The sequence below is a fragment of the Hemicordylus capensis genome, chromosome 2 (genome assembly GCF_027244095.1).
Source record: "Hemicordylus capensis ecotype Gifberg chromosome 2, rHemCap1.1.pri, whole genome shotgun sequence".
In the NCBI taxonomy this organism is placed as follows: Eukaryota; Metazoa; Chordata; class Lepidosauria; order Squamata; family Cordylidae; genus Hemicordylus; species Hemicordylus capensis.
The window spans coordinates 113,009,869-113,024,098 of record NC_069658.1 but is presented as its reverse complement, the minus strand read 5'-3'; the positions used below and the strand labels follow the sequence as shown (position 1 = coordinate 113,024,098).

At 45.2% G+C, this 14,230-nt stretch overlaps 1 long non-coding RNA gene across 1 annotated transcript; it reads left to right on the top strand.

The window, feature by feature from the left end:
• Positions 1–8,058: 8,058 nt before the first annotated feature.
• On the top strand, positions 8,059–11,975 carry LOC128342251 (uncharacterized). The gene is made up of 3 exons (XR_008314861.1): positions 8,059–8,243; positions 9,947–10,045; positions 11,564–11,975. It is a non-coding gene; the product is annotated as an uncharacterized LOC128342251 (long non-coding RNA).
• The last annotated feature ends 2,255 nt before the right edge of the window (positions 11,976–14,230 follow it).

The following is a 14,230-nucleotide window of genomic DNA, read 5'->3' as shown; positions in this document are numbered from 1 at the left end:
TGTTTGGCACTATGTACAGATAATCAGATGGGTGTCAGATGTTTGGACAGGGGGTGCAATTTCAGTGCTTGCCCTAGGCACTATTTTCCCTAGATATGCCTCTGCCTCCTCCAAACAAGGAGGCATCCTACCCTCCCTCAGTGATGCATTAATGATATTAACTAGGCCATCTCCAACAATTCCCTGCTAGATAGAAGCAGCCAAGTTGGGCAAGGATCCAGTGGTAGGCCGCACAGCCCCAAGCAGCTTGTGCACATCATCAGGCATCACAGACTGAAACTGAGCCAATCTAATACTGCAAGAGGGATTGCTGGACACCACCTTAATAGTCTGCAAAAACTGTGGAGTCCAAGTCAGTCCAAATACAAGAGATTTTGTGTGCAAAATCCCATTAAAAGCATTGCAGCAGAATGTAGTCTCCGGGGACTGGCTTGAAATGAAAGGAGCCTGAATCAAACTCATCACAATCCGGGACAACTCTGCTGAACACGAACCTGCAGAAGCCATGTGCGCAGACCAGAATTGGTTTTTTTGCTGCATAACCAACTTCCGCATTAACCTTCAAATGGGCTCTATGCTGTGTCCTATCAATTTCAAGCTGATTTCTCTTCCACTTGTGTCCCAGTAGCCTACCTTGCTGCTTCAGACCCCACAACTCCTCTGTATACCAAGGGGCACTTTTAAAGCAGGTTGGAAGGGGCGCTTAGGAGTGATCATGTCTACTGCCCTGGTGAGTTCCCTATTCCAGGTTCCCACTGACAAAAATCACTGGCTGTAACAACATTAAAACCCTCCAAGGCTTTTTGGAATCCTACTGGGTCCAGCAGCTGTCTTGGGCAGACCATCCAAATAGGTCCTCCACCCCTGCAGGGCTGGGTTGTGGTTATGAAACCAACCTTAACCAGGCAGTGGTCCATCCATGACAATGTGGAAACCACAGGATCCCCCACCCACAGAACACCCCCCTGATCCGAACAAAAGACCAAATTGAGTGTGTGGCCAGCAACATGAGTTGGTCCTGAATATGACATTGTTTGCATGGCATGGCCCTGTAAACCACTCTACAAGAATTCAAAAGCCTCTGTAGGCCTGCATGATTCCAGGGGAGTGGAAGTGCTGCACTTTGAACTGGTTCTGGCAACATCTTTCTTCTTTGTTTACTAGAATGTATGTTCTGCTGGTTCCTCTTGATTCTGCTGATCTATGGGAAATACTGTGAATTATTATTAAAATGAAATTAGAATGGATTAACATCTACACTGAATGCGACGGGAACATTGACAGTGGAGCAAGAAGTAAATGTTATACTTCTTGTTATACTGATCAAACGTAAGTGTTATACTGATCAAGACCCTCATGTGAACCCTAAGAGTAATCCATATTGTTGTATGATTAGCTTCTTTGGTTCAACTGAATGGAAACTGGATCCATAGATGAGCTAATATACAGTAAGAATAGATGGTTAAAATGACCAGATCACACTGACCTGACAGTGATTCCAGGAGAAACCAGTAGGCAGATCCCTGTTTGCTTACAATTCTTGAATTAACAACCAATTTTCTAAGGCATGTAGGTGATACACGACCAAAGTTCACCTTGATTTCAAATAGAGCAAACTGGACCCCACGTTGGTTTTCATTGAGACACACAGAAACTTTCTCCTGAAGAAAAGATGGATATGCGTACACAACTGCATTCTCCATTGCCTCGTTGTATATTGGAAATGAACAGCCGTTTGTGAATGATTGAATGCTTCAGTGTGTAATCAGCCACAGCAGCCATTCATCGCTCTCATATATTATGCTGCGACAGAAATCCTTGCTTATAAAATATATGCTGAGAAATAAACCAGGAATCCTTGTGTGGGAGTCAATGCAAACTTTTAAAAGCAGTTTGCTCCCTTCAGAATTCTAATTTCATTAACCAAGCAAGCACACAAAGGTCTTGTTGTTGTTGTTATTAATTTCCCTGGTTCTAGCACAAACCTAAAAAAATCCTTATCTCAGTTGCACATGGTTTCTTGGAAATGATTTTCAGGAAAGGCATGCTAAGCTGATGCCTTTCCATTAACACCTGCCCTCCATCTGCCCACGTTTATTTAAGCACTAACAGATTTCCCCCAACAAACAATGCAAGCTAGAAAGAAAGACACATGCCGACTACAATGGAGCTGAGCAATTTCTGGATTTCATCTAGATTAATGTTTGATCAGATGGCGATAGAACAAAAGAGGTGTTACCAAAATATTGTGTGTGTTTTTCAGCATAGCTAGGGGTGAGACTTTAGTCATTAAGCAGAGAAACGTGAGGATCTTTCTTAAGCCCCACATTAGTTAACTTTTTTTGTAGGAGTTGTACAATAACAGGTAACAGAAGATATTGACAATAGATAACAAGATCAGCTATGCACCACAAGACTTCTGCTTTCTCCTATAACTTGTGGAGTCGTTTGCTCTATTTTGAGTCCTCTTGATTGTTATATTAAGCATAGGATGCCTTGGCTACTGCTCCACTTCTGGAACATACTATATTCTGCACAATTTGTAGTGATGGGCAAACTTTCCCCAGCATAATTTAGAATTGATTTGGTATTTAGGAGGTTTCTGGGCGAACATTCAGAAAAAGTTCATCTGTTCCCAAGAGTTCTGTCCTGGTTAGTAGTGCTGGTGAATGCATGTTTATGCAATTTACTGTCTCACCCTCTGGAATGTCTAGTTCCCAGCACCAGTGATCACAGAGATCTGTTTGGAAATTCATCCACCACCATTTCCTAAACAAATAAACCTGGGAATAAGCAGCAAGCGGGGCGGGGGATAGATCTGGCTGGGAGAACACAACACTTGTTGAGATAAGTAAGGGAAATAGTTGATCTGTGTTAGTCACTGAGATCTTCTTTCTGGACAGGCTGTTCTCTATGTGCCATTTTTGACTGAGGCTTGATTGGACATTCATGCAGGACAGGGCCTTTTCAGTAGCTGGCCCCAGGCTCTGAACTCCTTAGCACAAGGAATTTATGATGCACCCTCCCTGACAGCCTTGATGGGAGGAGAGTTGGTCTGTGGGAGGAGAACTGGTCTTGTGGTAGCAGGCATGACTTGTCCCCTTTGCTAAGCAGAGTAGACTCTGGTTTGCATTTGAATGGGAGACATGTATGAGCACTGTAAGATATTCCGCTCAGGGGATGGGACCACTCTGGGAAGAGCATGCAGAAGGTTCAAGTTCCCTCTCTGGCATCTCCAAAATAGGGCTGAGAGAGACTCCTGCTGGCAATCTTGGAGAAGCGCTGCCAGTCTGTGTACACAATACTGAGGTAGATGGACCAATGGCATGACTCTGTATAAGGCAGCTTTCTATGTCCCTGAATTCCTATGTAAGGAAGTGTCTACAGTGGTCTTCTCTATTTTTCCAAGTGGGGGCCACTTTGGCAAAAAACAAAACCAAAAAACCTTCAGCATGAGAACCATTTCCTACTGTTCTCCTCCGAGTACTGCACTTTTCTGGGTGCTGGGAGGGCCACGTGAAAGAGACAGAGCACTCTCTTAAGAGGTCTTGGAGGAAAGCCCTGATAAGGGCTATACTTCCCAGCACTCTGGGCATGCCTTCCAAGATGGTGCAGGGGCTCAGGAGGGCTCTGTTTCCCTTAAAGGAACCACCACCACAGTGCTGGGCAAAGCTCAGCACTGCCCAGAGGGCACTGTTGTCTCCCACATGGTGCCTGGGGAACTGTGCAGAGTATTCAGCTTTGGCTGAAGCTTTACACAGGACCAATATACAATTAGTCAGGGAGCCACGCTTAGGGTTGATGGGAGCTGCCACAGACCCCCAGGCCTTACAATTAAGAACCCTAGTTTACCTGTCCTGCCAGGCTTTTAAAAGGCGATTGGGAGAAACTGGTGACAGGAAGAAATCTTTGTAGGTGATGTTGCATCTGACATTGTATTGCTTCTGTTGTGGTCTCGTGATGCTCTGGGGTTTTTTTTGTATGTCTTGTGAATTATGTGTGATTTTAAAGTTTTACTTTGCCTTCCTTGGGGCCGCTGCAAGAGTCAGGGTATAAATTGAAAAAATGAATAAATAAATGCAAACAATAGCATTGAGCAGAAACAATAGTTTCAGTTGGGCTTTCAACTGTAGCCCTATTCAGACATTATCCAAAGTGAGGCTGCTGTACTCACGTACAATGTCCCCAAGAACACACTCGGACGCCCCCAGTGCTGACAAGCTCTGAAACCCTGATCTCTGGTAGGGCTTCTGTGTGCAAGTACTGCACAGCATCCCCACCTTCCCCAGTCTTTTGTCAATGTTCTAAAGAACTTTCATTTTTCATTTGAGCTTTCAGCTAGCTCAAAACTTTGTGTATCCCCCCCACCCCAGTACTAGTGTATAGTAGGACACTAACCACAGCTCAGACAAAGCTTTGCAAAAGCCCCTGAAGGTTCATTTTTAAGGCTCCAAGGAACAGTTGTGCAGTGCTTGAGGTAGCCAACAGGGCACTGCTAAGGAACGCTTGGGAGGACGGGAGTTGTGCAGTATCTCAGATTGTCCATCCAAGTTCAGGGAAACCCCCAACCCAAATAAGCTCAAGTTTAAGCAGAGCTTGGAGCAATGTCATCAACGTGCTCATGACCTCAAAGACCCTGGGACTAGTAATTTTCTTGGTGACTAATGTCACTATCAGGCACCCCAGAAAATTATATATCCTAGGGCACCTTGTCAACTTTCACATGCTCAGAGACTTGATAGACTTGTTCACATGACTACTGGGAGGGTAGAAGAAGCACCTAGCCTGGGTGGAGTGCCAGAAGCATGCTTCTGATTTTCAGTCGTGGCTTGTAAACATTAAGGTAGGAGGCAGGGAGAATGACTGTGTGTAAGGTGTCAGCTGGGCAGGACAAGCAGACCCTCCCTGGATTCCCTCTCCAGCATTTTACTGAAGTAGGAGGAAAAGTTGTCCAGCTGTCCTGCCCAGCAGATTCAGATGTGATTTACCCAATCACATGATCGGTAAGATATTGAGGCTATTCTCATGACCTCCCAAAAGCAGGCCAAGGGAGTGTTGGAAGTTAAAGGACTTTGCGCTGTCTCTTTGTCTCAGACAGTGGAGGACAGACTAGTAAGTCAGAGGGCTAGAGGGTCAAGACATTGGTCATCACTTCTCCACTGTTCTGATGCTATCCCTTTGATATGTAGATTGCTAATCTCAGGGACTAACTTCCTTTTCTCTCTCTCTTCCCTACCTGCCCTTCTACCTTGCAACATGGCAAGCCTCTCTCCCTGCACCATATGTGCAGAGAAGATGCAGAATCCATCTTCATCCAGCTAGATAGATAGATAGATTAGAGATCCTAACTCCTCACTTTCCTATCTAGAATGGAGTTCCTTAATAAATGCCTTATATATTGATTTGAAACTATGAATTGGCTCCAAGTTTCTTTACTCTCAGCATACACGCATGCCTAACCAAATTCCGCTGTGTTGTGCCTCTGTGCACTCTGCTATAATGAGAAAAGGATTCTCTCACCACAGAGAATTTCCAACAGGGAGCTCAGCCCGCTTTTGGAAGGTTGTGTACTGCAACAAGAGCTGCATGGCTCCCAGCAGCAAACCTTGCAAAATACCCTTCCCTTTAAATGAAGTTAGCTGAGCAAGCACTCCACTAACCCCGTTCTTCTGATTGTGAGTCCGCATGGCGCAGCTCTGTGCTGCAGCAACTCGCGAGAAGACCCCCGACCAGGAAGCTTCAGCAAGCCTCCCAGCCTCAGGGGTGTCCCCAGAATGCCACACGCACTCACACGGGGCATCCTGGGGCATCCGGCCCCCGACCCCCACCACCCCAACCAGATCCATGATGTATCAAGTAATCATGTGGGCAGCTGATCCGGCCGCTCAGGGCAAGCTCCCTACTCGTCTGCAGGGAGAGCGGGCTAAGCCCGCTGTCCCCACAGAGCCCGGTTAGGCTCTACACACAGATCGTGTGTAAAGCCTCAATGTAGCTCATGGTCAAAACCCAAGTAGCTCATGGTCAAGCAAGGATTTGAACCTAACCTTCCAAGGCCCAAGGTTGACACTTAGTCCACTGACCACAGTGTCTCAGCTGAAGTACTTCTGAATGGTTTCACAAATCAGTTTTGGCTAGATATCAACAAGTTATCTCAAAGACTACAAGTCCAAGTCAGCTTAGGTGAACCCAGATAGACTCCTTGTGTCTCCTTGTTTAAAGGTCATCAATTCCTCTCAGTAGAATAACAATCTATTAGGAATAAATAAATTTCCAGATTTGTATCAAATACTCAAGGGCAATAATCTACATTATGGGCCATTGACTTGGAAAATGTAATTGCTAAATTAATGCCATTTTTGATTTATGATCAGAGTGCAACACAGTTGAAAATGACTGCATATGTTCTTTCTTTTCAGATGCAGTTTTGAAGTATACAAATATCCAAAAGCAGATTAAATGAACTGTGCTTTAAAAGTTCTAGAGCCCCATATTCCCAGAACTTGATGCAATAAAAGTACTGAAATAGGGCAATAAAAGATTAATGTGACCTGTGAAATGGCTTGTGCCTATGCCAGCCTACATGAAGGCTTCCTAAAGCATAATGCTCACAACCTTAGGAACATAGGCAGGAGCCTTATACCGTGTCAGACCATTGGTCCATCTAGCTCAGTATTGTCTACCCAGACTGGCAGTGGTTTCTCCAAGGTTGCAGGCAGGAAACTCTCTCAGCCCTATCTGGAGATGCCAGGGAGGGAACTTGGAACCTTCTGCATGCAAGCACACAGATGCTCCTCCCAGAGCAGCCCTGTCTCCTAAGGGGGAATATCTTACAATGCTCACATGTAGTCTCCCATTCAAATGCAAACCAGGGTGGACCTTGTTTAACAAAGGGGACAATTCATGCTTGCTGTGACAAGACCAGCTCTCCTCTCCTGCCTTAGAGGGTGGGAAAGGTCTTGATGACAATTTGGAGAAAACAGGAACTGTCTGGCTACCCACTGCAAATGACCTCCCTTTCTAGGAAGAAGGCATCATATTCAAGGCATCATGTTCAATGCCTTCCAGTTTAGAAGGCATCATGTTCATGCCACACTTGTCAAATTAAGCTGCCTTTGTGAAATAGCAACTATAGACTACACTCATTTGCCTGCTTGAGAACTGGCCTGACCAATGAGGAGTCAATACCCAGGCAGTCACATTTCCTGAGCTGAGGTAGTGGCAATGGGCAGGCGAGCGCTTTTAGACTGTGCCATCAAGCCAGGCATTGGCAACAGGGTTATTCCTAACTCATGTTGGGAAGAGGGGAAAGAATGGGCACACCCCAGTGGAGGAGAAAATGGACAGCATGCCTTAGTGGATGTTGAAGGGTGGTGGTAGTGGGCAGCTAGGAGAGCTGTGGCGTGGCACCCATGGTGGCCGGGCCAGCCCTTGCTGCCCCCAATGCCTCTCCTCACTCCCACATCTAGGCAACTGCCTCATGGGAAAGGTGGTCCTGGATCGCTCGCTCGTTCTAGATAGCTGAATCATCCGAATCCTCCTGCCAAATGGTAGGAAGGATTTCCTCACACTTCAGGAGTAGGAGTGAGTGATAAAATGCAGTCACCCTTACAGTGCAAGCCTAAGCATGCTTACTCAGAAGCAAGTTCCACTGTGTTCAATGGGACTTACTCCCAGGTAAGAGCGCTTTGGCTCGCAGCAGTCAGGACAAACTACATGTTATGTTAAATGCATACTTTGGCTCTGCATTTTTTGTTTTTTTGTTTTAAACTTAAAGCTGTGGGGAGCCCTGTCAGGATTGGGACCATGATGCATGCAGGAGAGGATATTTAACCCTCACCTGCTTTGCTGCAGTCCAAACACATATCACACCCCTGACCCCCTGAAGTTGCTATTAATCCCCAGAGGGTAACATTCATTGGCATCACTTGGAGCTTCCCACCTGGGGCTAATAGAAGCTTGTAATAATGGGGTGTAAATTTTGCCAGGACTTCAAATAGCAGGAAAAGGTTAAATACTACCTTCCTTATGATCCTGATTCTAATTCCATTTCCCCAGCATTTAAGGATGAAAAAAGGCAGATGGACAAACTATATATTGACATAACATGAGGTTGGAGCCTTTGTTATGTGGGGAATGGAAGAAGAAAGGAAAAGACCATGCTCAGCATATAATGAAAAGTGGAAAATCTGTGCACAGGAACATTAAGAGGGTTACGATTTCCTCCCAAAATTGAATGAAGTCAGGTGATTACAGTTTTCTTGTTCTTAGAGGTAGCTGTGGAAAATCTCTCTTTTGCAGGTATAGTGATGAATGAGAGTTAAACAGACCAGCCAATTTAAATGCTGTGATGGATGGCTTGCTGAGGAAGGTAATCTTGAGTGTGAAGTATACAATGCAGGCTTCATTGTACTCTTGGAATATGGCGTAAAACCATGGGTATAATGAATGACAAACACATGCCTATGGGCTCAGGTTGGGTGGTACAGAACAGGTTTGGCAGTGAATGCTGAATAGTGTGTAGAAAGGGTGGATGGTAAAGCTCATGCCTCATCTACAGATGGCCGGCTTTACATTATTGTCATGTGTGAAAGAGTTATGCTCAAAGGCTCCACTATTGCTTTTGTGATGGATGCGATCATCAAACATGGGTTAAGATGGGGGCAATTAGATGGAAAGCTAATGAATGTTCTCCAGAGCAATGATAGGATTTACTTTTCCTAATGGATTTAATGGAAAGTCTGAATTCAGATGAAGGCTGTAACCCATTGGAGTGGCAGTGCTACAGTTATCCCTAGACATGCTTACCAGGAAGGAATGGCTGTTTCACACATTAAACAGCAACAATCCCTGCATTGCTGCTGAGTGCTGTTCACTAGCCCTATGCTTCGATGCTGCTGGAGCAGGATAATCTGCACCATTATGAGCAGCATGGAGGTGGCTGCTTATAACGTGGTCGTCTTCATGCAGTGCTGCATGCTTCTGATGCAGGGGAACACCTTTAAAAGAAGTTGAACCCTGTAGCCCCTCCCAACAGTCTACATGCATACTAGAGAGATGCAATTAAATTCTCATGTGAATTGATTCCCGCCGAACTGAAAGAGATTTGCTGATTCGACTGTGAATCAAATCGCCCCTTAAATGGAGGGGCTGATTTGAGGTCGAATCAATCTGCATGATTTGCATCATGGATGCCATTTCATCTCCGTGTTTTCCCCTTGCTAATTGGCTTTCTGTTGTTGTTCAAATTGAGTCTGTGCCCCCATTGGCTGGTGGGGGTGGGGAGGGAGTAGGGAGAGGGAAGGCCAAAGGAAGGAGTTTCAAAATGTATTTAAGGGGCTGCTTGAGCAGAGAGAGCCATTGCTGTTTTGTGCCTCAGGAAAGAAGGATCAGAGAGAGACTGCAGCAGCACTGAGAGCAGAGTAGTAGTGGTGGTCTGGGCTTGACTGCCTGCCAGCCCCCAGTGATTGGAGAGAGAGACAGAGAGTGCCTGCTGGGTCGGTCTATCTATCTATTCCTTTAAATTTGCAGTGCCAACAACTGCTTTTCCCAGCTTCTATCATTTTTTGAAATTGTACCAGCAGCCCCAGTGCCAATTAGGGGCTGATAGGATTTCCCCTTTTGTGTGGATTTCAACCCTCCCTCCCAGCTATTGCTTTTAGACCCCTGCCCCCCGACAAGCTTATTGCTTGTAGCTAGCTAGCCCCCAGTAGCTTTAAAGTCCCCCCCCCTGTAGCCCCAAGCTGCACCACTTCCTTGCTACTGCACTCTGGACTGAATTTTTATTTTATTTTATTTTATTTTTGCTGGCGGGTGTGCAGTAACTTCTATCTGGTGCCCAGCCTGCCCGGGCTCTCTCTGACTGTTTTTCCTCCCCCCCGGGTTCTTTTTTGTTTTGTTTGTATGGGTGGGTGGGGGCCTGGCTAAAGCCCACCTTCCCTTCCCCCAGCTGTTGAGTCTGCTAGGTTCTAGAGTGTCTTCAAGAGCAACACATAGCGGACTCCAGCAGAAGACACCACTGGAAGCTCCCCACTGAAGATGCCGAAAGGTGAGACACGCCCCCCCCCATGCTTTGGTCAGATTCAGTTCTTTCAATAGGGACCAGTTTGTGGAAGGGAGGGATTAGATGGCAGGACTTCAGGACAGAAGGGTTAGGGTTAGAGAGAGGCCACAGTAACCCCCTGCCCTTCTTTGCCTTTCCTTCCCTTGGACATCCCCATTGTTGCTCATTTCCCTCCAAAACCAGCCGCACCCAATAAATCCTGGTTTTGTTTTTTTAATTGTGGGGGGGATTTTTCTAGCTTCTGCATGTGCGGCAAAGTGCTACAGATAGCACTGTGTGTGGCACACGGAGCATAAATAGGCCATCTCCAACCCCACACCACCTTAAAGGTGCTTCTTCTCTGCCTGCCAATCAGGGTTAGGGCTTAGATTTTGAAAAACTCCAATATGTCAGGGAGGATGCAAAGCAGAGCCAGGAGCAGAGTGACAGGCAGAGTGAGGGATGATGCTGGCTGTCGTATGCAATGGTGAGCGGGGCCTATTCTCCAAGTCATCTCCACGGATGTGGTTGTGCGCAGGCTCTCCTATCTAAAAGAGCCTGGCCCCACAGCACAGCTGGCTGTGGCGGTTGAGATCAAAGAAGGGGAGAGATCCAGGTGCATAGCAAGGTTGGCGTGGGCCCAGAGACAAGATTTTAAAATGCCCCCCCCATCACTGAAGCTCAGCTCATGAAGTGTGTGTGTACACACACACACACACACACACACACTATGCTTTTTGTTACTATTCAGCCTCATATAAGATTTCTTTACTTAATGAGCTGAGCTTCAGTGTGTGTGTGTGTGTGTGTGTGTGTGTGTGTGTGTGTGTGTGTGTGTAATGGGGCACATATATGTATCCTATGTGGCACAATAGAACATCATCCTAAATTATTTTTTAAAAGGTTTTGTAAATTGTAGACGATGCAAGTCATTTCATGGTACTAAATAAAGACCTGCTGTTCTGGTAGCTCCAGGTCTTAACACTCACATCAATTTCAGAGGATGAATACAACTGAAGGAAGCCCAGGCAGGTGCGCAGTTGGGGGAGTCAATCATATGACTTGCCTCTGCCCAGACAACCGTCTCCTAGGGGTGTGCATGGAACCGCCAACTGCGGTCCGGCACTGGGGTGGGGGGGTACCTTTAAGAGCGGCGGGAGGGTTTACTTACCCCTCCCACCGCTTTCCCACTTGGCGCCGTAATGTTTAGAGCAATTGGGGCGGCAGGACACCTCTCTGCTGCCCCTTCCCCGACGTTGGTTGAAAAAATGCCCAGCAGTCCTTTGCGCGCGCGCACATCTCGTGCCTTTAGGAGAGCCTTTAAGATCCATCTTTTAGCCTGTCTTGTAATGATGTCTAGTTCTTAGTTTTTTATCTGGTTAAAGATTTTTTTCATTTTAATTGTTCTATTATATGTGTTTTATTTTAATGTAAACCACCCTGAGCCACTTTAGGAAGGGTGTGTGTGTAGTGTTTTCAAGCCCCTGCATGTTGCATTCAGACTTTATTCTTTTTTTTTTTTAGGTGAACACCCTTAAAAAGTGATTTGTGTAGAGGTCCCCTTCATCCTGTTGAAATAAATGGAATTTGCTTCTAAGCTTTAGGATCTTCTTTGGATCAGAATATTACTTAAAGAAACCCCTTGTATTAGTAGGTCCAGGACAACATATTATTTCTCAGCTTTCTTGCTACGGTGTATGCAGTAGTGACAAAGCTTCGTTTTCTGCCTATCTCAGATTTCCACATGAAATCATGGCACAAGTTAATTACTAGCGATACAACTCCACAGCTTTTCATGTCACGAGGGACAAAGGAATGCCTGCCCCAAGAACTTATCTCCAGATCTAGTGATGGGGATGAAGTATAATCATGTTATCATCATGCTATACCTGTGAGAAGAAATGTGTTGAGTCTAATCTTATCTCATATCTGACATAATCCCTGCTAAGAAATAAATTAAAACTGTTGGAACTAGCAGGGGGGGAAATCCTGTTCTGTATTTTAATTTAGAATGGTCTCATCATAAACCTACGTCTAGCCTGAAGAGAGAAGTGAAAAACACAAGATTTTGGATATGTTCCTTAATTGCTTCATGTTATTGGGCCTTGTTGGAAATAAGATGGGCCATTGGATTGAGTTAGTTCTTGCAGTGAACCCTGCTGAGGAAGCTAGTAGTCAAATATGTCAAAGGTCAAATGAGCTGCCAAGGCCTGATAAAGAGCTGTGAAAAGGGGATAGAACAGGAAGACCAGAATTGGAACATCAGGCAAAATTAGGCTGTGATGGCAATTATGGAGCTGCCTTTAGGAGGAAGTGGAGAGCTATTGTTTCCCTCCAGCATGGTGTCTTTCTTACTTAAATCACTCCAGGGTGGTTCTAGCTATACTGGTTGTGAATTTGCATCCAGACTGGGCTTAACCTTCCTTTAAGATCCATATGAAACTGCCCAGACACTTAGTTCAACAATGGACACCCAGTTGACTATTTCCCTGCCTCTAAAGTGCAGCAGGTGGGGATGCACAATAGGGCCTCAGCAGGGGCGTAGCAAGGTTGGAGTGGGCACAGAGACAAGATTTTAAAATGCCTCCCCCCCCCCCCGAAGCTCAGCTCATGAAGTACAGAAATCTTAAATGACTATCTATCTATCTGTATCTCCTATGTGCCACAACAGAACATCGTCCTAAATTATTTTAAAAAAGGTATTATAAATTATGGACGATGCAAGTCATTTAATGCTACAAGAGAAAGACATGCTGTTCTTGTAGCTCCAGGTCTTAACACTCACATCAGTTTTGGAGGATGAATACAACTGAAGGAAGCGCGGGTGGGTGTGCGGCTGGGGGAGTTAGTCATGTGACTTGCCGCGGGGGTGGGGCCAAGACAGTGGGTCCCCAGACAACTCTCCCCTTGCCCTATTATAGTTATGCCCCCGGGCCTCAGGTGTGAAACAGCCTCTCCAAGGAGGTCCCATGTCTACTCACACTGCAAACCTCTCAACAGGTAAGCTACCTGCTACCAAAATGTTGATAACAGAATTTCTATCTTGAACTTTGAGGACTTTCAGGGGAAGAATCTCTAAACTTTGCTTATATTTCACCATAAGTTTAACTATTTTAAGATGTTGGAAGTGTATATACAAATTTAGTATCTACTTTGCAGCTGCCTACCTTTGAGGCATCAGCTTTTGCTAATATTGGCATGCACAATGAAAAAAGGGGGGGAACCACACAAAAATCCAACATACCAAAAACCCCTTGGATGTTGGGTGAATATATCAAGATTTTAGAGATTTTATATACAGGTTTGGTAGACGCCTCCTATGGGATGACTATCTCAGGGTTTCAGTTTTAACAAACATAAAACATAATTGTTTTTAGCCGTGGCTGATTTATATGTTTTAATTGCTGGAGGCTCACTGGGGTCTATATGATGAAAAGCAGCCTAAAAATGCAATAATTAAACAAACAAATAAGCAAGCTTATGCAGTACAAAAGAAAACCACCAGAAAAAAATCCAGCTGCTTTGAAATTTGGACTCCTGCCTTGAAAAGGCTGGACTTTTCCACAGGAGATTGCTTTGAAAATCAGGGTTGTTGGGGAGAAAGCAGCAATGTAAAAGATTGGGCCGAAGCCTCCTAACAAACTGATATCTACTTTTCATCTATTCCCTGTAATACCAATAATTTTTATCTATTGAATTTTTTTAACATATTATTTTAACTATATATTGCATGGTCTTTGGGCGTCCAGTGTGTGCTCTTGTCTAGGTTGCTCCTAGGGAGGCATACAGATTGCCTTTACACATTTAAGAGATCAGTGGCTTTTATGATGTGCAGTGTTAAGGTGCTGCATAATGCTGTGTCCAGTTTGCGATAATGAGGGAAACTACGGAAGTGCTGCTTGCAGAACTCCTGCATCACCACAAAAGCAGCAACAACTATCAGGGCTTTCTTAGGAGTCCACAGAAACCACCGGGTGCAACGCTGTAGCTTTGCAATGCTGCATGTCATGCGAATCAGTATTTCTGAGTCCATGTCAGACTGATCCCATTGGCTTAACGATGGGGATAAAAGAGAGTATAATTTGGCCCATCATCAGGCCAGGTTGCGTTTTCTGGCTATAGCTTCAAATCAAGCATTTATTGATCATTCCTCATGCATTTTTACTTCAAGTCAAGTAGCAGAATGACCTT